The sequence below is a fragment of the Stegostoma tigrinum genome, unplaced genomic scaffold, assembly GCF_030684315.1.
Source record: "Stegostoma tigrinum isolate sSteTig4 unplaced genomic scaffold, sSteTig4.hap1 scaffold_236, whole genome shotgun sequence".
NCBI lineage: Eukaryota > Metazoa > Chordata > Chondrichthyes > Orectolobiformes > Stegostomatidae > Stegostoma > Stegostoma tigrinum.
The window spans coordinates 93,034-116,586 of NW_026728170.1; the positions used below are offsets into that span (position 1 = coordinate 93,034).

The window sequence follows — 23,553 nt, forward strand, 5'->3', positions numbered from 1 at the left end:
TGCTGTCAGACAGGTCGAAAACGTTGCAAAGGAGGTGGGGAAGAAGGGCGATGACATTTTTGATTTGGGATAACATTCTGGCTGTACTTAGGGAGGATATTCCTATGAGTATGATCAATGAAGTTATTTGGGTGCAATTGAGAAATAAGAAAGAGTTGACCACATTGTAGGAATTGTACTCCCCACCACAAAAATAAACAGTCAGTAGTTCAACTGAGAAGCAAATTTGTTAGGATATGATAGTTATGTGTTAAAATAATAAGGTGGCCACGGTAGGGGATTTTAACTTTCCAAAAATAGACTGAGCTTGCCATAGTGTGAAAGAATCAGATAGAAGGAGGGTTCTTCTGTGTATGTTCATGAATTTTTTTTGTTCAGCATGTGGATTTACCTCCAAGAGAAGGTTAAAGAATGAATTAGACGTACTCTTGGGGAATAAGGCAGGGAAAGTAACCGAGTTGTCAGTGGGGTAGCACTCTGGGGCAAAGAAAATCCATAATTTTATTCATTTTAAAATAAGTATGAAAAAGAATTGACCTGACCTAAAAGCTAAAGTTCTAAACTTCAGCAAGGTCATTTTGAACGATATTAGCCGTGAACTGTCAAAAGTTGATATGAATGATATTCGCAAGTAAAGGGATGGCTTGCAATGGGAAATCGTCACAAATTTATAACGAAATTCCAGCGACAGTACACTTGGTTAGGATGAAAGGCAAGGCTGATAGGTGTAGGGAATGCTGGATGACTCGAGAAATTGAGTTTCGGATCAAGAAAAAGAAGGAGGCATGTATCAGGTATCGACAGCGGGGATTGCATGCATCCCTACAGGAGACGAAGGAAAGTTGGAGTATACTTAAGAAGGGAATCATGAGGGCAAAAAGTGGTCATGAGAGAGTTTCAGTAAATAGGGTTAAGGAGAAGTCAAAGGATTTATGCAAATACATTTTGGAGAAAAGAGTATATAAGGAGAGAATGGGGCCCCTTAAAAATCAGCAAGGTTGCCTATGTGTGGAACCGCAGGAGATGAGTGAGTTACTAAAATGAACAAATTGTATCTGTGCTTTCTGTTCAAAGCATACGAACCTGAGGGAACTCGGGGAAATAAACAGCAAGAAGTGTCCACGTTACGGAGGTAGTGGTGCTGGCCCCTTAAAATGTATAAAGATGAATAAATCATCAGGATCTGATCAAATATATCCTCAGCATTTATGGGAACCTAGGGAACTGACTTATGGGCACCTTGCTGAGATATTTGTATCATCGATAGCCACCGATGATGTGATGGAAGGCTGAAAGTTGGCTATCATGGTCCCACTATTTAAGAAAGGTGATCAGGGAAAGATAGGGAACTGTAGACTGGTGAGGATGACATCAGTGATGGGCATATTGTTGGAGGGGATTTTCAGGACAGGATTTACATGTATTTGGAAAGGGAAGGGCTGATTGAGGACTGTCAGCATGGCTTTGCGCTGGGAAATTGTGTCTCAATAACTTGATTAAATTTGAAGAAATGATGAGAAGGATTGATGGAGGCAGAGTGTTAGATGTTGTCTATATAGGTTTCAGTCAGGCATTCAACAAGGTTCCACATGGTGGACTGGTTAGCAATGTCACATCACATGGAATACAGGGAGAACGAACAATTTGAATAAAAATTAGCTTAAAGGAAGAAGACAAAGCACAGTGACAGAGTGCTTTTCGAAATGCAAACCTGCGGCCAATGGTGTCCTACAACGACCAGTAATGGGCCATTGTTTTTGTCATTCTATAATGATTTCACTTTTAAAACAGGAGGTATAGTTGGTAAGTTTGCAGATGACACTAAAATTGGTGATGTAATGAACAATGAAGCAAGTTATCTCAGGAAAAAATTGATTTGAATTTCCCACAGTTCCTCATTTTCACTATTCACCATGTTCCCTGCTATTTCTGGAAGAGTTTCTGTTCCTCCCTTCATGGAAACAGAACATCACATTCACTACACCAGGCAGGGCTGGCGTTTGTCATGTTGTGAATATATTGGAGGTCGGCACTCTGGCACATGATGGATAAGTCACCCACTGCTGCAAAGAAAGTTCTAGAATGAGATAACAATGTGAAGAGCTGGATGAAGCGCCCAGACCCGAAACATCAGCTTTCCTGCTTCTCTGGTGCTGTCTGGCCTCCTGTGTTCATCCAGCTCTATACCTAATCTCATATTCCAGTATCAGCAGTTCCTACTATCTCTGAGTAAGTTCTAGAATGAAACCAGTTCACTTGATGCTCTTTGTCAGTACTGCCCTCTCCCTGATGCATACATTGTGTACTCTCCCACTGTTGGAAATGCCTTTCTCTCCTTAGTTTATTTTCCTGGCTGATAAATAGACATATCTCTACACAGTCGCAGTGGCCTGAAATATTAATGAGTCTGCTCTTCATAGAAGCAGTGGACAATGTAATTGCACAATTTTCTGTATCACAGTCGCGATAGCAGCAACATGTGAACCATCGTCAATTACCTTTAACTGTGACCATTCCACAAGGCAGTTTGGAGCCAAACACATTGTTATGGGTTTGAATTCACACTTAATCCAGACCAGTAAAACGTTAGATTTCTTTATCAGAGGAGATCAGTGGAATGAGATCGGTTTTTTAGTCAAAATGCTGCTGATTTTATGGTTGTTATTACTGAAATTCACTTTCGTTACAATTCTTATCATTAGAATTTAAGTTCTACCACCAACTGTGGTGTGATTTGAAACAATATCTTTAGAGTAATAACCTGTGTCTCTGGAATTACCTGCTGAGTGACTTAATTGATCTGACATGATGTTCCTATCGTTGATTACTTCAGAAACAAGAACAAGGGTGTGATCAAATTAATTGTAACTTGGAAGACAGGTCAGAAATGAGCTGGAACTATCAAGTCTGAATTTTACCACGTCATAGATAATGGTTTATTCAGTAACAGTACAGAGGCAGAGGGGGAGAGTGGGGACATTATGGAGCTGGTGTTGGACAGGTTTGGCGATGGAGACAATAGCGAAACATAAATCAATAAAGGCCCTCAATGATGTGAACAAGTCTTCTTCTCAGATGCCTTTGAAGGATGAGTCTGAAATTCATGAACAATGAAGTGAGGTTTTAGTTAAACTGAAGATAATAGATTCCATCTTTTCCAAATGTCGGCAACAGAAACAACAATAAAGTTGAATATACTTTGTGGAAGTAATGACTGGACAGAGATAGAGAGACTTACCAGGAACACCAACAATAGCGAGAATGGGATAGTAACCAACTTGAATAACCCACAGTACACCAAGTATCCGCTCTGGTAATGTCGACCTATAGTTAGTAAGATAGTAAAGACCCGAGGATAAACTCCTGCCCATTGTTGTAACATTCCAGTCTATTGTTCTCAGATTCTGATCCATTGTTGTAACATCCCAGTCTATTGTTCTCAGATTCTGATCCATTGTTGTAACATCCCAGTCTATTGTTCTCAGATTCTGATCCATTGTTGTAACATCCCAGTCTATTGTTCTCAGATTCTGATCCATTGTTGTAACATTCCAGTCTATTGTTCTCAGATTCTGATCCATTGTTGTAACATTCCAGTCTATTGTTCTCAGATTCTGATTCATTGTTGTAACATTCCAGTCTATTGTTCTCAGATTCTGATCCATTGTTGTAACATCCCAGTCTATTGTTCTCAGATTCTGATCCATTGTTGTAACATTCCAGTCTATTGTTCTCAGATTCTGATCTCTCCGCCCCCTCTCTCTGCAGCTGCTGATCCCTGTTAGTGTGTTTGCTGATGTCTCACTTGTACTGTGGGATAACACACTGAATGGAGCCCCTTAGTAATAGGAGAGGGAAAGCCTCCTGTGACACAGTTCGAATCTGTGGAGACTGACATCAATCACAGTCACCGAACAAACAGTTCCAGATAACGCCTTTCAATACACCTTCAGTGAATCTTCAGTTCACAATTAAAACTGGACTGGATTGCACGTTAACATCGTTGGCTGTAGGTCTTATATACCATTAGCTATTGCTCTAATGACGTCTGTCGTGGGGGAGAATGATGGATGTTTTCATTTTTCAGGCTAAATGGCTCTGCCCTGTTGTCCATGTGCAATGCTGTAACCACCTGCACCAACACCCTCCCCCTCCAAAAAAGAACACAATCAAAATGTTATTACTGTGCTGATTACTCTGACACAGCCAACCACAACAAAAAATAATCGCTGGGCATAGTCGGGCTGACCTTGCAGAGTAAGTGTGGTTTTCTCGCTGCTGTAATAAAACAACAATGTATCTTCAACATGCAAAGTTCTTCATTGCAGTTTATGTGCTTTAACACACTAACATTTACATTTCTTGATTCAATTGACCAAAACTAAAATCAAATGCAGCGTGTACAATGACATTGTCATTAAACATCATGGACGAAATAGTCAGGGACAAAATGAATGTGACATTGGTTCAGAGACGAGTGGAATGGTGGCAGTGGCTGTAGTGACTGGAGCGGAAGACAGTAATATCCCAATGTCACCAGTATTTAACTAGCACTTATTCTGACAGACAGAATGAAATGCAAAGCAGAGCAAGTCAATACGTTATACTTGGGAGATGGAGTGCCAAACAACAATATGATCATAGTATGATAACTTTAAATGTGATGTAGGAAATTACGTATTATGTATACACTTTTTAATCATGGGGTATCCCCAGGATATTCAAAATTAAAAGCAGATCAAGATTTCAAAATGTTAGGTGTATCTCGAGATGACAGAATAATAATAGTAGGAATACAGTTCATCCCCAGCCGGTACAGAGATGATGGGCTGAGTGACCACAGCTTTGCTGTAAATATTCTGAGATTTGTATGAAAAGTTTTCAGAGCCTGAGGGGAGATGCTTTCAGTGAAGGGCACGGATTGTGCTGTCATGAGTCATCTATTTCTGTTGTCTCATGAAGTGCAGCCACCTCTAAAATTACTTTTAATCAAAATTGATTTCCAGATATTCATGCATTTAGGATGATATTCGCATTTTTTTGGAACTTAAAAGAAGAAACAGACACTGGGGCATGATGGGTGTAATCGGCAGAATAACGCTAATGGAAACAGGAATGGATGATATTGTCAAAATCCGACCAAGCTGGGCCAGTCCAGAAAAGCAAAATGCTGGAGATTATGGAAATTTGAAACAGAAACAGAAATTGGTGGAGATGAGGCAACATCTGGAGACAGACTTTGAGTTAACATATCTAGTCTGTTATGAACCTGTTCTGAAAAAGTCATATTACAGATGCTGCTGGACTGGATAAGTTACATTCCAGAATTTCTTTTCTTTCTTTTGGACTGTCACAATTTGTCTGATCTGGATCAGAACAATAAAGCTGCCATTTGAGTTGACCTTCAAGTATTTGTGAATGATCATTAAATGAGTCATTGCAAAGTTTCCGCATTAAAGATCCCTAATATTGATGCCATGTCGCATTGAGATAAATTGCCAAGAATGGATTGAACTCAGTGCCACTGATATCGCATGGTCAGTCCTCTGATTGAAAACGATGAGGATCCTTACCACAATGTCATGCCATGCTCCTGATGTTGCTGGGCTTATACTCATTTGGCAAAGTCTTACCTTCCAAGACTTTAGACTCAACTTTGAAACCATAAAGTATCTTGATATTCTTAATAAGACACACTCATCCATGCATTTTAGCAGGCACGAGCAAGGACAATGTTTATTTTTCATCAAGAGCTCTAGAGAACGTAACATGAAGCTGCCTTCCTGAAACGCTTCCAATCCAAGTGGTGCAGAAGTACACACAGAACTGTTTATAAGGGGTTCCAAGATTGTGCAGGATTGTCTCCAATTTGCATTGATCACGTTTTTACTTCGGGTCCATGATGCCATAATGAGTGAAGTAGCATGGGCGGCATGGGAAGTTACTCTGATCTCACTTCAAATGATATTGGAACACCAGCTGAAACAATAAAGAGTGAAAGTACAGAACACTGTGCTCACTGTCCTCACAAAATTCCGAAGAATTTTCAGTATAGACTTGCAATTCTGTCAGGTGATGTTTGTCCTATTTGTGACGAGGCTATTTGGTGTCTGAAATGTACTGCTTAGGAGGATAGCTGAGGCAGGTAACATGCCAAACTATAAAAAGCATTTGGATCACCTGGTAGTGCAGTCTCAATGAGATTTTTCTCAATTGTCTGATTCTATGTGGTAGCAGCCATGAAAGGCCTGATATATTCCAAAGTACTAGCCAATGGCACTTGTTTGTCTGTTCCATCAACTGTGTTCAGAAAGTTTTTTTCAAAACCGCATCTCTCATAAAGTATCAGCACTCACTCAACCTGGGACTGCCCAGCTGTCTCTGAAAACATCCAGCTTTTTTCAAATGGTCAGTGCCAGATTATTCCAGCTGTTAATCACCGTTATTTTAATGAAGCTAATAAAATGGATACAGCTTTCCCTTCATTAGAATAATGTATTTTAGCTGTTATGTTGTCATTCCTCAAAAGAACAATAAACTCCTTGTTCCCAAATGCACATTTTGATGATGTATTTGTTTTCCTGCCAGTTCTTAACCTCCACTCCCTTCCAGTGCTGTTTCCATGATCCGGTTCCATGTTTGTGTCACTCGAATATGCATTGTCAAAGAGACTGTTTCTGTTTGAGCCAGGATTGTGAATGCTCACAAACTAACAGAACATATTGACAGGAGATTAAAACATCAGCAACCCAACTGTACTGAAACCGAGTCCTCAGCACCATTTCATGGTCCTCAGTTACTGCAGTCATCTGTGTCGTTATTCCAAAAGATGTGGGCACCATTCAGGTTTAGCTGATGAATGGCTAACAAGAGTAGTCCTTCAGTGCTGTCTGGCAGGAATTATCTCCAACAGGAGGCAAACCAAAAGCCCTCCCTTGATATTCAATGAAATAATCAACTTCCAGAAACAAATATCCTGCATGTAACTATTCATCAGAAATTCACCAAATCATAGAGTCAGAAAGTTGTGAAGAACGGAAACAGAGGCTTCAGTTTCACCTCGTCCGTGCCAACTACATATTCCAAATAAATCTTCTCCCATTTGCCACCATTTGGCCCATATCCCTCTAAACCCTTTCGAATCACATACCCATCCTTTCAAATGTTGTAATTGTACCAAAATCTAGCACTTCCCCTTGCAACTCATTCCACACACACTCACACCACCCTCTGTGTGAAAAAGTTACCCCTGACGTCCCTTCTCAATATTTTCCAGCTTACCTTAAACCCACACCGTGTAATTTTAGACTTCCCGACCCCAGTGAAAACACCTTGTCTGGATGCCCTATCTATTCCCCTCCTGACTTTACAAACATCAGTAAGGTCACCCCTCAGCCTCCGAATCTCCAGGAAAAAGTTTATTCAGTTGCCCCCTGCAGCTAAAACCTTCCAACCCTGGCAACACCGTTATAAATCTTCTCTGAACCCTTTCAAGTTTCACAACATCCTTCCGATAACAGGGAGAGAGAATTGCATGCAATATTCCAAAAGTGGCCTAACTAGTGTACAGCTGCAACAGGACCTCCCTACTACGATACACAATGTACTGGCCAATAAAAGCAAGTTGTACCAAATTCTTTCTTCACTATCCTAGCTGCCTCTGAATCCACTTTCATGGAACTATGCGCCCACTAACAGGACACGTTTTCCAGCAATACTCTCCAAGGGCTTACCATTTAGAGTACAAGTCCTGCCCTAATTTGAATTCCAAAACACAGCACATCACATTTATTCAAAATAAACTCTATCTACCACCTCGTGGCCCAGTGTCCCATCTGAACAAGATCCCATTGTACTCTGAAGTAACCTTTTTAAGTGTCCACGACATTTCCAATTTGGTGAAATTCGGGCTGGAAGTTTTCAAGGTCAATTAGGGCTGATCTAGCTACATTAAAATCCCAAATGAATTCAAAAGAAAGTCTGATTTTCCCGAAGATTATAAAACAATGTAGACATTTGTAATGATCTATCGAGCTAATCACTGTCTTTGATGTTGTGGGATATATTTGCAAAACGCAGTTCAAGCATAAAGTGAAAGAAAAAAGCAAAATCTCAGGTCACAGATAATTTAGATAACTCAGCATTTGAGAAGCAGCTGGAGGAGCATTCAAAATGCCAGAGCCTAGTGGCTGTAGACTTCTAGGTAAGTGTGATTAATGCAGTTTTGTTTGTTTGACTGGAATAGACATGCTGAGCTGAAGGTCCTGTTTGTCAACTGAATGACTCTCTGACCTTAATTTTTGAAAACAGAAAATACAGTCTTACAATTTCCATATGTTGTGAGCATCAAATGTTGAGGATTACGCTGTCCAAGGCCACACAGCATCCTGGTTTGGATATATATCATTGTCCATTCACTGTCACTTGCTCAGAATCCTGTACTTCTCCATGAAACATATCTGTTAGTGTCCCTGGGTTTCATCATCATATTCTGAATGGGAATTAGACAGAGGCAATAAATGCTGCTCTTGTCAATGAAACTCATCTCACCAGAACAAATAAAAGTAATCTGTTCTATTAAAGACATATATTCAGCCCAATCTGTTTACTAAAGCAGTTTTAATGAGAATTTAACTTTGTTCTATTCCTCTGTTCTTTCTGGAAAACCATGAAACTTTCCCGAATATTTTCATAGTGCTGTTTAAAAATCGGATTTGGAAGTTGTACCCATTGTTCTGAAAGGGAGAGCCTTCGTGGCCACATGAATTCTTTCCTTATTTTCCAGTTTATGAAGACAATAGACGTACAAACTTGGATCAGAAGTAAGTGATCAGAAAAATCAAACCCAGTCTGCCATGCCATGAGTTCTTGAAAGACCTGGATGTGGCCTCAAATAAACATTCCTCTCCACCCCTTATAACATTAGTGTGCCATTCTTAGTCAAGAATCTTTCTGCCTCTCCCTTAAGAATATTCAATTTTTTATCCTCCATCTCTCTCTGGAAAGACTTCCATAAGCACACAATCCTTTGAAAGGGTAAAAGAAATAAGTCACCATTGTCTAACTGAGATATTCTCCATTTTACAGTCCATCCACTGTTCACAAATGGAAATATTGTTTCAGCATTCAACTTGAAAAGACTGCTCAGAATATTTTGGGTTTAAACAAGACCATGTGTCATTCGCCTAAAGTCCAATAAATCCAGGGCCAGTCTGGTTATGATTTCCTCTGAAGATAAATATTTCTCACAGGAATCAGTTCAGCCAATCATCTCTGGATAGCTTCTGATTTCATCGTGCCCACAGTGCTCTCAATGCAGTCTCACCATTACCCTGGAAAAGCTTCCAAAAACTTCCCTCTTCAGCCTTGAAACTGCTCGACCACATCCTGAACAAACCAGGTACTACTGCCACATCACCTTTCTGCGTCCCTGCCTATGGAACCAGATCATCCCCGTTGGACTACAGTCCACATTCAAGCCTTCCCAATTTGACCCCGAACGTGACAATGTCTACATCCAGAACTTCAGAAGCGTTCAGTACATTAAGACATTTCAGAAGTGTTTCTCCCTGTGCCTCCTGAAACACACACTCGCAACAATGCGCCGGCATCTCCAGGCACTGCAATCCAGCCTTCCCCAGCTCAGAGCCTCCCTCTCTCAGACCTGCAAAGGAGCTCTGTTTTCTTTTATTCTTCGTAGGATCCACAACCTGAACTCACAATTCTACTCAGCTTTAGTGGACACAAAAAACCATAAGTACAGTAAACTTACTGGTGCCTACCATCCAAAACGGGCTTCCTCCACCACCCAAATCGCCAACCCTACCCAGGAACTCCCCCACAATGTGCCCGCCACCATTGGCCATGTGGCCACTGTCGGAGCCACCAGGAAAGATGTCACATCCTCCGCCGCCGGATACACCGTTTCCAGGACAGTGAATGCCACTGCCTCCATTTCCGAGTCCAACACCATAGACACTGAGGACACACCTACCGTCACCGCGGCTGCCACCTCTTACCATGCTCCGCCCACCGCCGATGCAACTCCACCCACTGCCACCGTACGTAATTCTGCCCACTGCTGACGCTGACGCAACTCCACCCGCCATTGCCGAAGCAACTCTGCCCACCGCCTCCACAGCCAGCAGCTCCAGAGGAAACAGAAAAACTGAGCCCTGCCAAGTCTACACCTTCCCTTCCTTACTACCCCCCTTACTGAGGACGAACGGTCAGTCCTCAGTAAAGGGCTCACCTTTGTCCCCCTCCACCCACAATTCAACGAGAACCGCTCATGCTTGGACGCTGAGTAGTTTTTCCACCGCATCCGCCTCCACGCTTACTTCTTCAGTCGTGAGCCTAACCCTCCCTCTACTGGCCCCTTCTCCCTCCTCCAACGCACCCACCCCTCCTGCACACCATCCCAAGACCCCCGACCCTCCCTCAACCGCTTCATCATTAACTGCCGTCATGACATCAATCGCCTCGACCTCTCCGCCCCTCCCACTCACTCCAACCTCTCCCCTGCAGAACGTGCAGACCTCTGCTCCAATCCCAACCTCACCACAAAACCCAAGGACAAGGGAGGCGTAGTTGTAGTATGGTGCACTGACCTCTACATCGCTGAGGCTGTATGCCGACACTCCTACACCACCTCCTACTGTCTCCTTGATCATGACCCCACGCCCGATCACCAAACCATCGTCTCCCAAACCATCCACAACCTCATCAACTCAGATGACCTCCCACCCACAGCCTCCAACCTCATCATTCCCCAACCCCAAACTGCCCACTTCCATCTCCATCCCAAAATCCACAAACCTGCCTGCCCTGGTTGACCCATTCTCTCCGCCAGCTCCTGCCCCACCGAACTCATCTCCACCTATCTGGACTTCATTTTCTCCTCCTTTGTCCAGGAACTCCCTACCTGCATCCGTGGCACCACCCACACTCTCCACCTCTTCCAGAACTTACAATTCCCTGGTCCCCAAAACCTCATTCTTACCATGGACACCCAGTCCCTGTGCACCTGCATTCCCCATACAGATGGCCTAAAGGACCTCTGCTTCTTCCTGTCCCACAGGCCTGACCAGACCCCCTCCACTAACACTCTCATCTGCTTAGCCAAACTCGACCTCACACTCGACAACTTCTCTTTCAATTCCTCCAACTTCCTACAGATGAAGGGGATGACCATGGGTAACCGCTTGGGCCCAAGCTATGCCGCCCTCTTTGTAGGTTACGTGGAACAATCCCGCTTCCGTACCTACACTGGCCCTAAATCCCTTTTCTTCCTCTGTTACATTGACGACTGTATCAACGCCGCCTCATGCTTCCAGGAAGAGCTCAAACAGTTCATCCACTTCACCAACACCTTCCACCCCAACTTTAAGTTCACGTGGACAATTTCTAATACCTCTCTCTCCTTCCTTGGCCTCTCTATCTCCATCTTCAGCAACCACCTAGAAATCGATATCCATTTCAAGCTCACCAACTCCAACAGCTACCTAGAATACACCTCCTCCCACCTACCTTCCTGCAAAAATGCCATCCTCTATTCCCAATTCCGCCACATCTGCTCCCAGGACGAGGCATTCCACCACTGTGCATCTCAGATGTCTTCATTTTTCAAGGACCACAACCACCTCTCTCAGTGATCGAGAACGCCCTCAACCATGTCTCCTGCATTTCCCACAACTCATCCCTCACACCCCCTCCCCGCAATAACAACCAAAACAGAATCCCCCTCCTCCTCACGTACCACCCCACCAACCTCCAATCCAACGCATCATCCTTCGACACTTCAGCCATCTGCAATCCAACCCCACCATGAAAGACATTTTTCCCTCCCCACCCTTATCTGCTTTCTGGAGGGACCACTCTCTCCATGACTCCCTTGCCTGCTCCACACTCCCCTCCAGCCCCACCACACTCGGCACTTTTCCCTGCAACCGCAGGAAGAGCTACACGTGCACCTATACCTCCCCTGTCCCCCCCATCCCAGACCCCACATCTGTTATTGCGGTATACTGCATCCGCTGTTCCCGTTGTGTCACCCTCTACATCGCGGAAACCAAGTGGCGGTTTGGGGACCACTGTGCAGAACACCTATGCTGGCTTCACACTCAACAACTGCACCTCCCAGTCGCAAAACATTTCAAACCCCCCTCCCATTCCTTCGACGACATGTCCATCCTGGGCCTCCTGCAGTGCCACAACGATTCCACCTGAAGGATGCAGGAACAGCAACTCATATTGGGAAACCTGCAGCCCAATGGTATCAATGAGGACTTCACAAGCTTCAAGATCTTCCTACCCTACCGCATCCCAAAACCAGCCCAGATTGTCCCCACCTCACTAAACCTGTTCTTGCCCCAACCTATCCCTTCCACCCACCCCATTTCCTACCTCCTAACCTCATCCCGCCCCTTGACCTGTCTGTCCTCTATGGACTGACCTATCACCTCCCTAACTCCCTACCTACACTCACCTTTCCTGGCTCCATCCCCGCCCCTTTAACTTGTCTGTCTCCCCTCCATCTATCTTCTCCTCTCTCCAACGTCTATCCACCTCCCCATCTCGCCCGATTTATTTAAGCCCCCTTCCCCTCCCCAACATCTGATGAAGGGTCTAGGCCCCAAACGTTGGCCTTCCTGCTCCTCTGATGCTGCTTGGCCTGCTGTGTCCATCCAGCCCCACACCTTGTTATCTCAGATCCTCCAACATCTGCAGTTCCTACCATCTCTGTTGGAAAAGCTCAGAGATCATGGGAACTGCATTAAAACTGCCCGAAACACCAGCTTTTGTGCCCCTGAGATGCTGCTTGTCCTGCTGCGTCCATCCAGCCCCTCACTTTGTTTTGGTGGAAAAGCTCAGCCTGTCTGCAGCATCTGTGAAGGATCAGGCAGAGTTTAACGTTTCGGATCCGGGGACCCGCCCCCAGAATTGTGGCCTCGTCCTCTGATTGGTTGGAGAACAAGCACATCCGGGGCCTTCTTCCTGTTCCGCCTCTTGCTTGTTATTGGTCGTTAGATGTTTTGGTCAGCTATGGAGCATGCGTATTGGGAGGGATATCCGGAATGAAATGGTCCTCCATGAGAGCCACAAGCGGTGAGTACAGGTTGAAGGGGAGGGCAGCTTCGGTGCTGTATTCGAGTAAGAGGGCTGCATGACAGCTCAGTTTAGGTCTCAAGTCTCAAACAGGGGTCTTCTGGTGCTGCGTGTAGATTGCAGAGAGCCTCAGGCTTCCTCCCTGAAACAGGCCCAGACTGTCCTGTGAGAGGGAAAGCCCTGTCAGGTTTTACCCTGTCAAGCCACTTCAGAATGTGATTACAGCAATGAGAGGTGTTCTCAGTAAAGCAGAACTCCAATGTGCACTCATTGGTTAGAGGTCTTTCCACTGTGACCTGTGTTAGCACCCTCGCTGAGTTTTTAAAAGTCATTTTGGCTTGAACCTGTGAGTTGAACGGTGACGTCTGGGCTGTGAGCAGCAGTTGTGCTTAAAAAATACAAAATCAATTATTGGTTTCTGAGGCCAGGCCTGAAAGTTAATTGCTGGATGTTTCTTATTCAAAAACTGTGTAGACTCTTGGCCATTAATAAGGTCAGCATCTGAGAACAGGTGCCAGCAAGTCTGGGAGGGAACATGGTCAAACAGAAGGACTTTACAACAGGGGCTTTCTGAGAAAAGGTATTTATCTGCTGATGTGACAGGGTAAAGATTTGACAATCCTCTGTCCATGTGAAACAGTGCATCATGGAAACTGCTTATGTAATGTGGTCAGTTTTGTTTTTTTTTAATTTATCTTGTGACTGTCTTTGGTGTGAATGGGGCTGGTATCAAAAGCTAATGATTTAAATCATTGCTGTGTACACTGAAGACTGTTTGCAATATGCTTGTCCTCGTGCCTGAGACTGATGGAAAAGTGTCCGTCTTCATGCACATCTTTGCTGAGCTGACTGCTGGTGTGGCAGAGGCTCAGAGAAAGACCAGAGTGGAGGGAGAGAGCTGCACAGGGTGTGGCTGTGTGGTTTGCATATTGGGGTTATTCTTCGCCCATCACCCCAACACAAAATCCAGCCAGTTGTTTCTCTCATTGTCCCTCTTCCCCAACTTTACCCCCTCCTGTACCCCCAGCCACTGTCCCACCCCACAGGTCCCCCAGTATCAGCAAACGTCCAAAGATATTTCTGACATACTATGTTGCTTTTCTCAGGGCATTCAACAACTTGAAAACTGGATTGAAAATGAGAGACAGAGCAGCCACTCCAGAAGCTTCCAAAATCACGCTGCACCTTCTTGAACTGCTGCGATCCATGTGGTGACGTAGCTCCCATGTTGCAATTTGGTAAGGAGTTATAGGATTTTCATCCAGTGGTGATAAGGTTGTGCTGATATTTGTGTCAGTTGTAATCATTTTGTTCTTATTCCACCTTCACCATATTAGAAACATAGAAAATAGGAACAGTTGCAGGCCATTGTAGCTTTTGATCCTTCTCCGATAGTCACTTTGATCATGGCTGATCATTCTACTCAGCCTCTTCCCACGTGATAGTCATACCCTTTGATCCCTTAAGCCCTCACAACTATAATATCGTCGTCGTCGTCATCATCATCAGCATCAGTGTTTGGCCTTAACTGCTTTCTGTGGCAGCAAATTTCACAGGGTCACCAGTCTCTGTTTTTTTTAAAAAAGGTTTCCTCATTTCAGCCGTTAACAGCTTAGCCCATGCCCCTAAGATCTGACTCCCTGGTCATTGACAACATCCGTCCTGAATTTAGGCTTGTTAGAATGTTATTGGCTTCTGTGAAATCTTTCCTCATCCTTCTAAACTAGGGCGGCACGGTGGCTCCGTGGTTAGCACGGCAGCCTCACCGCACCAGGGACCCAGGTTCGATTCCAGCCTCGGGCAACTGTCTGTGGAGTTTACACATGCTCCCTGTGTCTGCGTGGGTTTCCTCTGGGTGCTCCGGTTTCCTCCCACAGTCAAAAGATGTGTAGGCTAGGTGGATTGGCCATGCTAAATTGCCCGTAGTGTTCGGGGGTACGTGGGTTGGAGGGGGATGGGTCTGTGTGCGATACTTCAAGGGGTGGTGTGGACTTGTTGGGCCGAAGGACTGTTTCCACACTGTAGGGAATCTAATCTAATCTAAACTCCCGTGAATTTCATCCTAACCAATCAGTGCTGGACTTATACGTAAGTCTTGCCATTCCAGGAATCAGTCTCATCAACTTTGTGAATAGCGTCCATAGACAGAACATCCTTCTCCAGATAAGAATTCCAAATTTGCACATACCATCCCAGGTGTGGTCTCACTAAGATCCTGTACAATTTCAGCAAGACATCCCTGCTCCTGTACTCAAATGCTGTCACTCTGAGGGTCAAAATACCATTAGCCCTCTTTGCCCCCCGTTGCACCTGCATGCTTACTGTCAGTGACTTGTGTTTTCCTAGTTTTGTAATCCAACTGGATAGTCTTGAACTTATCCACATTATATTTCATCTGCCTTGCATTTTTGCCCCACTCACTCAACTCCAAGTCACACTGAAGCATGCTTGCATCTTCCTCACAGATCACTGTCCTAATCCTACAAGCTTGCAGATACGATATTCAAGTTTTCTCATTTAAATAGCTAATAGACGATGTGAGTACCTGGCGTCCATCACTGACCCCTACACTATCACACTGGTCACTGGCTGGCACACAGAAGCAATCAGATCTCATATGCTTTAACTTTATTTGCTAATCTCTTCTGTGGGACCTTTTGAACGCCTTCTCAAAGCGCACATGAGCATCATCCACTGGATTTTCAACTCCAAATGAAACTTTCCAGCAGTTTTGTCCAGCATGACTTCCCTTTCATAAATCCATACTGACTCTAATTCTGTTACTGTCTTCCAGTGTTACATTAAGGTCTATAATTCTCAGGCTTCTCCCGACATCCCTTCTAAAACAAAGGCATAATATTAGCCATTTCTGGCCATCTGGCGCCTCACCCATATTTATAGATGATACCAACATTTTTGCAATTTCTTCCCTTCCCATAATGTCTTGGGATACATTAGATCAGGTGCTGAAGATTTATCCATCTTCATATTTCCAAGACATTTAACTCTTCCTCTCCTGCAACATGAACTGTTTCCAAAATGTCAAAAATTATTTGAGTTCTGCAGCCTCCTTCGTTCCAACTTGTCCATGCCGACCAGTTTCCCAAACTGAACGAGTCCCACTTGCTTGTGTTTGGTCCATATCCCTCTCAACCTTTCATATTCATGTACCTGTATAAATGTCTTTTAAATATTGGAAGTGTACCTACATCTGCCACTTCCGTTGGCGGTTCATTCCACATAGAAACAACCTTCTGTTTGAAAGAGCTCCCACTTGTCTACCTTTAAATCTTTCTCCGCTCCCTTTAAAAATATACCCTCCAGTTTGGACTCCCCTCTACAAGGGAGAAGACCCTTGCTGTACACATTATACCCCTCATGATTTTATAAACCTCTCTAAAGTCATCCCTCAACCTCCTATTTTCAAGTGAAATCCTAGTCTCTCCTCATAACTCATACCCTCCAGTACTGGTAAACTATGGACTGTAAGTGTGGCATGAAGCCACCCAGAGTAGAAAGTTAATCCAACCACGAGAAGCATCACATAGTCTCCATCTGTTTGGCCCTTCGTCAAATAGTTTGGCAAAAGGGACTGTCCAACTTCATACATAGAGAGTGAACGTTTCAGCTGGTTTTCTCCAGCCCCCTAGTCTTGAAATACCTCACGTGAATGAAAAGGGAACTTCCATTCACCTTATCTGTACTCTTCATGATTTTATAAACATATAAGTCCACGCCTCCAATTCTTAGACTGCAGTGGAAAAAGATCCCAAGCGATCAAGCCTCTCCTTAGGACTCAAAGCCTCCATTCCTGGCAACATCCTGATAATTTTTTTCTGAACCCTTCCAAGCATGATGATATTCTTCGTATGACAGGAGATCCGAAGTAGACACATTATTCCAGAAGAGGCCTCACTGATGTTCTGCACAACTTCAACATCACATCCCAACTCCTATACACAAAAGATCTGAGCAGTGAAGGCAAGCAGGCTAAACACCGACTTAACCACCCTTTCTACATGTGATGCCAACCTCACAGAATTAAGGGCCTGAACCCTGAGGTCTCTCTGTTCGACAACACTAACCCCAAGACCCTACGTTTAATTGTCTACGTCCTGATCTTGTTTGTTTTACCAAAATGAAATAACTCGCCTTTATCCAAATTAAACACCACCTGCCATTCTTCAGCCTGTTGACCCTATAAATCAAGATCTCTTTGTAATCTTGGACAGCCTACTTCGCTGTCCACTATCCTGCTTATTCTGGTGTCATCTGCAAACTTACTGACCATGTCTCCACTATTCTCATCTAAATCGCTTTTTTATATAAAGTCAAACAAAATTAGAGCGAGCACTGAACCCTGTGCAACACCTCTGGGAACAGGCCTCCGGTCTGATAAACAACCCTCCACCACCAGTGTCTGTGTCCTGTCACTAAGCCATATTTGTATCCAGTTGACAAGCTCCCCCCGAGTCCCATATGATCTAACTTTACTAATTAGTCCTCCTTGTGGAACATTGTCAAAGGATTTAGTCTTCTCAATATAAACTACTTCCACCACTCCGCCCTCAATTATCTTCTTTGTTACTTCTCCAAGAAAATCAATCAACTAATCATTCCTATCTCTCCAAATACATAAATCCTACATTTCACAATTACCTTCAACTACATACCCAAAACCGAAGTCAGACTCTCAGCTCGATAGTTCCCAGGCTTCTCCTTATGTCCCTTAAACGAAGGCACAATTTTAGCCACTCTCCAGTGATCTGGCACCTCACTCGTAATTATAGATGATACAAATATTTCTGCAAGGGGGCCCCATGTTTTCTCTTTAACTTCCCACAACATGGTTTGATGCACTAGAGCAGGACCTAAAGGTTTAAAGTCAGAGTGTAACACAGCACGGAAACAGGCCCTTCGGCCCAAACTGGTCCATGCTGACTCTGTTGCCCACTCAACAAGTTCTAATTGCCTGCATTTGGTCCACGTCCCCCTACAAACACTTTCCATCTATGTACCTGCCCAAATGTTTTTTTTTTAATTGTTCTTTTTGAGCCTGTCTCAACCACTTTCTCTGGCAGCCCGTTCCAAATATGCACCACTCTCTATGTGAAGAAGTTGCTCCTCGCATCCTCCTTAAATCTGCCCCCTCTCACCTTAAATCTGTACACTCCAGTTTCCCATTCCCCATCCCTGGGAAAAAGACTACATGCATTCTTCCTATCTAAGCCCCTCATGATTTTATCCACCTCAGTAAGGTCAGCTCTCATTCTCCTACATTCCAAGGAATAAAATCCAATCCTGGCCAACCTCTCCTCAGAACCCAGGCCTACTATTCCTAGCAACATCCTTGTAACTCCTCTTTGCACATTTTCCAGTTTAGCTATGCCTTTCCTGTAACAGTATGACCAAAACTGTGCACCGCACTGCAAATGTGGCCTCTCCAATGACTTGTACATCTTTAATGTCCCAACTCTTATAAGCACTGCCTTGACCGAAGAAGGCCGGCCTGCTAAATGCTTTGCTCACCACCCTGTCTACCTGTGATGCTGCTTTCAACCAACTATGTACTTGTACTCCTCAGTGTCTCTGTCCCACAATACTCCTCAGAACTTACGATTCACTGTATGGCTCTGACCTCGGTTGAACTTTCCAAAGGCCAACACCTCACACTTAGCTGTATTGAATTTCATTTGGCAATCCTCAGCCCACTTCCCGCTGTAATTTTTGATAACTTTCACTGCAATCAGTGATACCTCTTAATGTTGTATCATCCGCAAACTTACTAATCATGCTGTGTACATTCACATCCAGATCGTTTATGAAAGTGAAAAATAACAAAGGTCCCAGTACTGACCCGTGTTACACCATGAGCCACAGGACTCCCGTCCAAGAACCAACCTTCAGCCATCAGGCTCTTATTCCTACCATCGAAAACATGAGCTAGCTCTCCCTGGATCCCGCACAACCGAACCTTCATGACTAGCCTGCTGTACAGGTCCTTGTTAAAGGCCTGACTAAAGTCCACATAGACAGCATTCTCTGCCTTACTCTCATCAATCCTCTTGCTTACCTCTTCGAAAAGCATGAATAGATTTGTCAGACATGATTCTTGTGCACAAAGCCATGATGACTATCCCAAATCAGACCTTGAATATCCAAGCATTTGTGCACCCACTCTCTGAATATCTTCTTCAATGCCGTGTCTACCACTAGTTCAATGGACTGTAGTCCCCTGGCTGGTTTTTGCTACCTTTCTTAAACAATGAGACAACACTAGGCACCTTCCAGTCTTCTGGAATTTCAGCAATGGCAAAAGATGAAGCAAAAATCTCTGCAATTTCTTCCGCAGCCTCCCGCAGTGTCCGAAGCTGGACTTCATCAGGTCCAGTGGATTTATCAACCTTAAAGTGCTTTAAGGCTGTAAACACCTCCGCGATGGTCCAGAACATCCCCACTTACTTCCCTTTTTTTCCTTAGCATCCATGATTCTCTACTTAATAAACACTGAGAAGAAATTCATTAAAATCTCCCCCATCTCGGTGAACTGTTTTCAAACCAAAATATTTCTACTCCTGACTTGTCTAGCCTCCATTTCTTTCTCAACAGTAAAAACTGATGCAATATATTCCTTTACGATCCCTCTCTCCTCCTGTGGTTCAACACAAAGTTGACCTTTTTCAACTTTATGGAGCCCTGCTTGCTCTCTCGGTGCTCTCTTCCTCTAAATGCACTTGCAAAAACTCTGAATTATTCTGAAGCTTATTTACCATGGCAGTTTCAAGTTGCTTTTTTGCCGTCCTGACGTCCTGTTTAAGAATTCCCCTAACACTATTTACACTGTTCAAGATATTCATTTGAGCCAAGTTGTTTGCATCTAATAATTTATTATTATTATTTTCTTGACTGAAACCTGAGTATCTTTTTCACCCATTGTTCTCTAATCCTACCAGCTGTACCTTTCACTCGAAAAGGGACATAATGACTCTGAATTATCACACTTTTGAAAGCCTCCCACTTATCAGACATCCTTATACCTGCAGTCTACTCCTGATACCTTTTGAAAGTTACAAGAACAGAAGTTGCTGGAACAGCTTACCAAGTCTGCCAGCATCTGTGAGGAAAAATCAGAGTTAACATTTCGGGTCAGTTGATCCTTCCTCGGAACTTTTGAAAGTTCTTGTCTTATATCATTAAAATTTGCCTTCCTCCAATTGAAAACTTGTAATTTTTTTCTGGAAGACACATCCTTTTCAACAACTGTTTTAAAACTGATAGAATTACTATCACAAGATTCAAAGTTTCTCTGTTCTGCCACTTCAGTCACTTGCTGTGCCTTATTAACCAAGAAAAGCTTTTTATTTTCATAGGAACATTGATTTATTGGTAAAGAAAACTTTATTGAACACATTTCACAAATTACTCACCATCCAAATCTTTAACACTCTGTCAACCCATTTAAATGTTTGGAAACTGTAGATCACTAACTATTATAATCTTATTATTCTTACACCTATCTGAGATCTCTCGGCACATTTGTTCCTCAATTTCCCTCTGACTATTAGGAAGCCTATGGTACAATCCCATGAGATGATCGTTCCTTTTTATTTCTAATTTCAACATATGTTTTCATTGGATGGTGTTTCTAAAATATCTCTTCTGGTGATAGCAGCAATGTTTTCCTTATTAATAAAAGCTACTCCCTCACCTGTTTTGCCCCCCTTTCGATCTTTCCTCTGAAATCTGGAACATTATTACAGGAAAAATATCTTGCAGGAGTTGGATGAAGTGGAAAAATTCTTCCTACCAAAATGAATGGAGCAAAATATTCATTAAATGGAATTCTGAAGTGCAGAAGAATTTAAATTAAGAAATTGAGTTTCAGAGTTAGTGTGCAGATATAGAATGTTATCAGAGGGTCATACAGCATGGAAACAGGCCCATCGATACAACTAGTTCATGCCGACCATGTTCCCAAACTAAACTAGTTCCATCTTCCTGCGTTTGGCCCATATTCGCACTCAACCTTTCAAATTCATGTACTTATCTGAATGTTTTTTGAACATTGTAACTGTACCCACATCCACCACACTGAGCACTCTGTGTAAAACAAAAAGTTGTCCGTCATGTCCTTTTTAAATCTTTCTCCCCTCATCTTAAAAAAATGCCCCTGGTTTTGAAACCCCCCACCTGAGGGAAAATACCTTTGCTATTCCTTATCTGTGTCTCTCATTATTTTATTAACCTATATAAGGCCATCTCTCAACCCCTTAGCTTCCAGTGAAAGAAGTCCCAGCCAATCCAGCGTATTTTTATAACTCAAACCCTCCATTCCCAGCAATATCCTGGTAATTTTGACCAAACCCACTCCAGTTTAATAATAATCTTCCCATAACAGGACGACCAGAGCAGCACACAGTCCGACCGAAGAGGACTAGCCAACATAACTTCCCAAGTCCTGTACTCAGACCTGAGCAATGAAGACAAGTGTGCTAAACGCCTTCTTAACCACCCTGTCTACCTGTGATGCAAATTTCAAAGAATGATGTACCTGAAACCCGAGGTTTTTTTCTGTTCTGCAACACTACCGAGAGCCCAACCATTAATTGTGTAAGTCCTGCCTTTGTGAAGTATTGTGTTGTGGTAAAACAAACATTTATGCAGATAAAATTCAATCTGCCATTTATCAGCCCATTGCTCCAATTGATCAAGATCTCTCTGAAATCCAGAAAGCCACGAGGCCATCTCCCTTGTTATGACAACAAGTAATAATCAATTAAAAGATGTTCTGCTTCATTTGTACAAGGAAGGGGTCAGACCAAATCTCAAATACCGTATCAGGTTTTGGCCTTCCGTTCTTTTATTCAAAGTGTCTCAGAGGAGGTTTACAAGATTGAAACCTGCAATCAGTGGGTTGTCTGAGGAAGATGGACTGGGCAGGAAAGATGGTAAAGGATTTGTCAGGAGCTGCTGATTAAAACAGGAAACTCATGTGAGCCAGGATATAGGGTGTAGTGAAGTAGAGTCTGTTTGGGTTGAGCTGAGAAACACCAATGGACAGAAAATGACCTTAGTGCTGCATATGGACCCCAAGCTGCAGTAATATTGGGGAAGGCATTAGGGTGGAATTGAGAGATACAAGGCATAAAGTTATGGCTTTAATTACAGGTGACTGCAACCTACTTATAAATTGCCCAAATCACACTGTACCAGTACAGTGCAGGAGGAATCCTTAGTGTCTATACGGTACAATTTTATGAATCAACATGTTGAAGAAGCAGATGGGTTTTGTACAATGAGGATGGAATAATTGACAATCCAGTTGAGTATGGGCCCTTAAGGTTGGATGAGTGACCACAATAGGATAGAATTCTTCACAAAGCTGGAGAGTGATCATGGGATGTGCGGGAGTGGAATGTCTTATCGTGGGAGCAGATGCAACGGAGGCGGAGGAATTGGGAATAGGGGATGGAATTTTTTGCAGGAGCGTGGGTGGGGGGGAGGTGTATTCTAGGTAGCTGTGGGGGTCCTGCACTTTGTAACAGTACAGTGCAGGAGGAATCTTTAGTGTCTATATGGTACAATTTTATGAATCAACATGTTGAAGAAGCAGATGGGTTTTGTACAATGAGGATGGAATAATTGACAATGCAGTTGAGTATGGGCCCTTAAGGATGAGTGACCACAATAGGATAGAATTCTTCACAAAGCTGGAGAGTGATATTGTAGTTTCTGAGACTCAGGTCCTGTAATTAAATGAAAGAAGTTAAAATGGTATGAGACACGAGCTAGTTGTGATAAATGGTGAATCAGTGTTTAAATGGATGATGGGAAATGGGTAATGACAAACATTGAAAGAGGACAATGACAAGCTGTGGAAGTTATTCATCGCAGCCTGGCATAATAACAAAATGGGAAACATGATCAAACCACAGCACAGAAATGGAAATGAACAGGTATTAAATTTAAGGAAGCAGCATACACAATTAGGCCAATAAAACAACTGACAACAGGATTGGGAGCAGTTTAGATTTCTGCAAAGGGAAACAAAGGGATTCAATCAGAGTGACAAAACAGAACATGAGTGCATGCTTGCAGGGACCATACACCCAATAAAATGTTGTTTTATATTCATTTACAGGACATGGACTTTGCTGGCTTGGCCAGAATTTATTGCCCATCTGTGATTGCACAGAGGGCTATCAAGTGTCAGCTGCATTGCTGTACGGCTGGAGGCACTCACAGACCAAACCAGGTAAGGATAACAGTTCCTTTCCCTGAAGGATATTAGTGAGCCAGATGGGTTTTTCCTGACGATCAACAACGGTTTCATGATCATCATTAAACTCTTAGTTGAAGATTGGCAGTGAAAGACTGGTCAAGAAGAATATAGGGTCTCCTTACAAGCAGAAACAAGGAATTTATAATGGGGTGCAAAGTGATTGC

At 43.3% G+C, this 23,553-nt stretch overlaps 1 long non-coding RNA gene across 3 annotated transcripts in view; it reads left to right on the forward strand.

The window, feature by feature from the left end:
• The first annotated feature begins 12,919 nt into the window (after nucleotides 1-12,919).
• LOC132207981 (uncharacterized) overlaps nucleotides 12,920-23,553 on the forward strand; it is a 63,450-nt gene continuing 52,816 nt past the window's right edge. The window contains exons 1-4 of one of the 3 annotated variants that reach the window (XR_009444071.1): nucleotides 12,920-13,107; nucleotides 14,214-14,345; nucleotides 21,506-21,717; nucleotides 23,249-23,362. This is a non-coding gene — a long non-coding RNA (uncharacterized LOC132207981). The remainder of the gene's footprint in view (nucleotides 13,108-14,213; nucleotides 14,346-21,505; nucleotides 21,718-23,248; nucleotides 23,363-23,553) is intronic. The other 2 variants (XR_009444070.1, XR_009444069.1) reach the window with 2 other exon arrangements.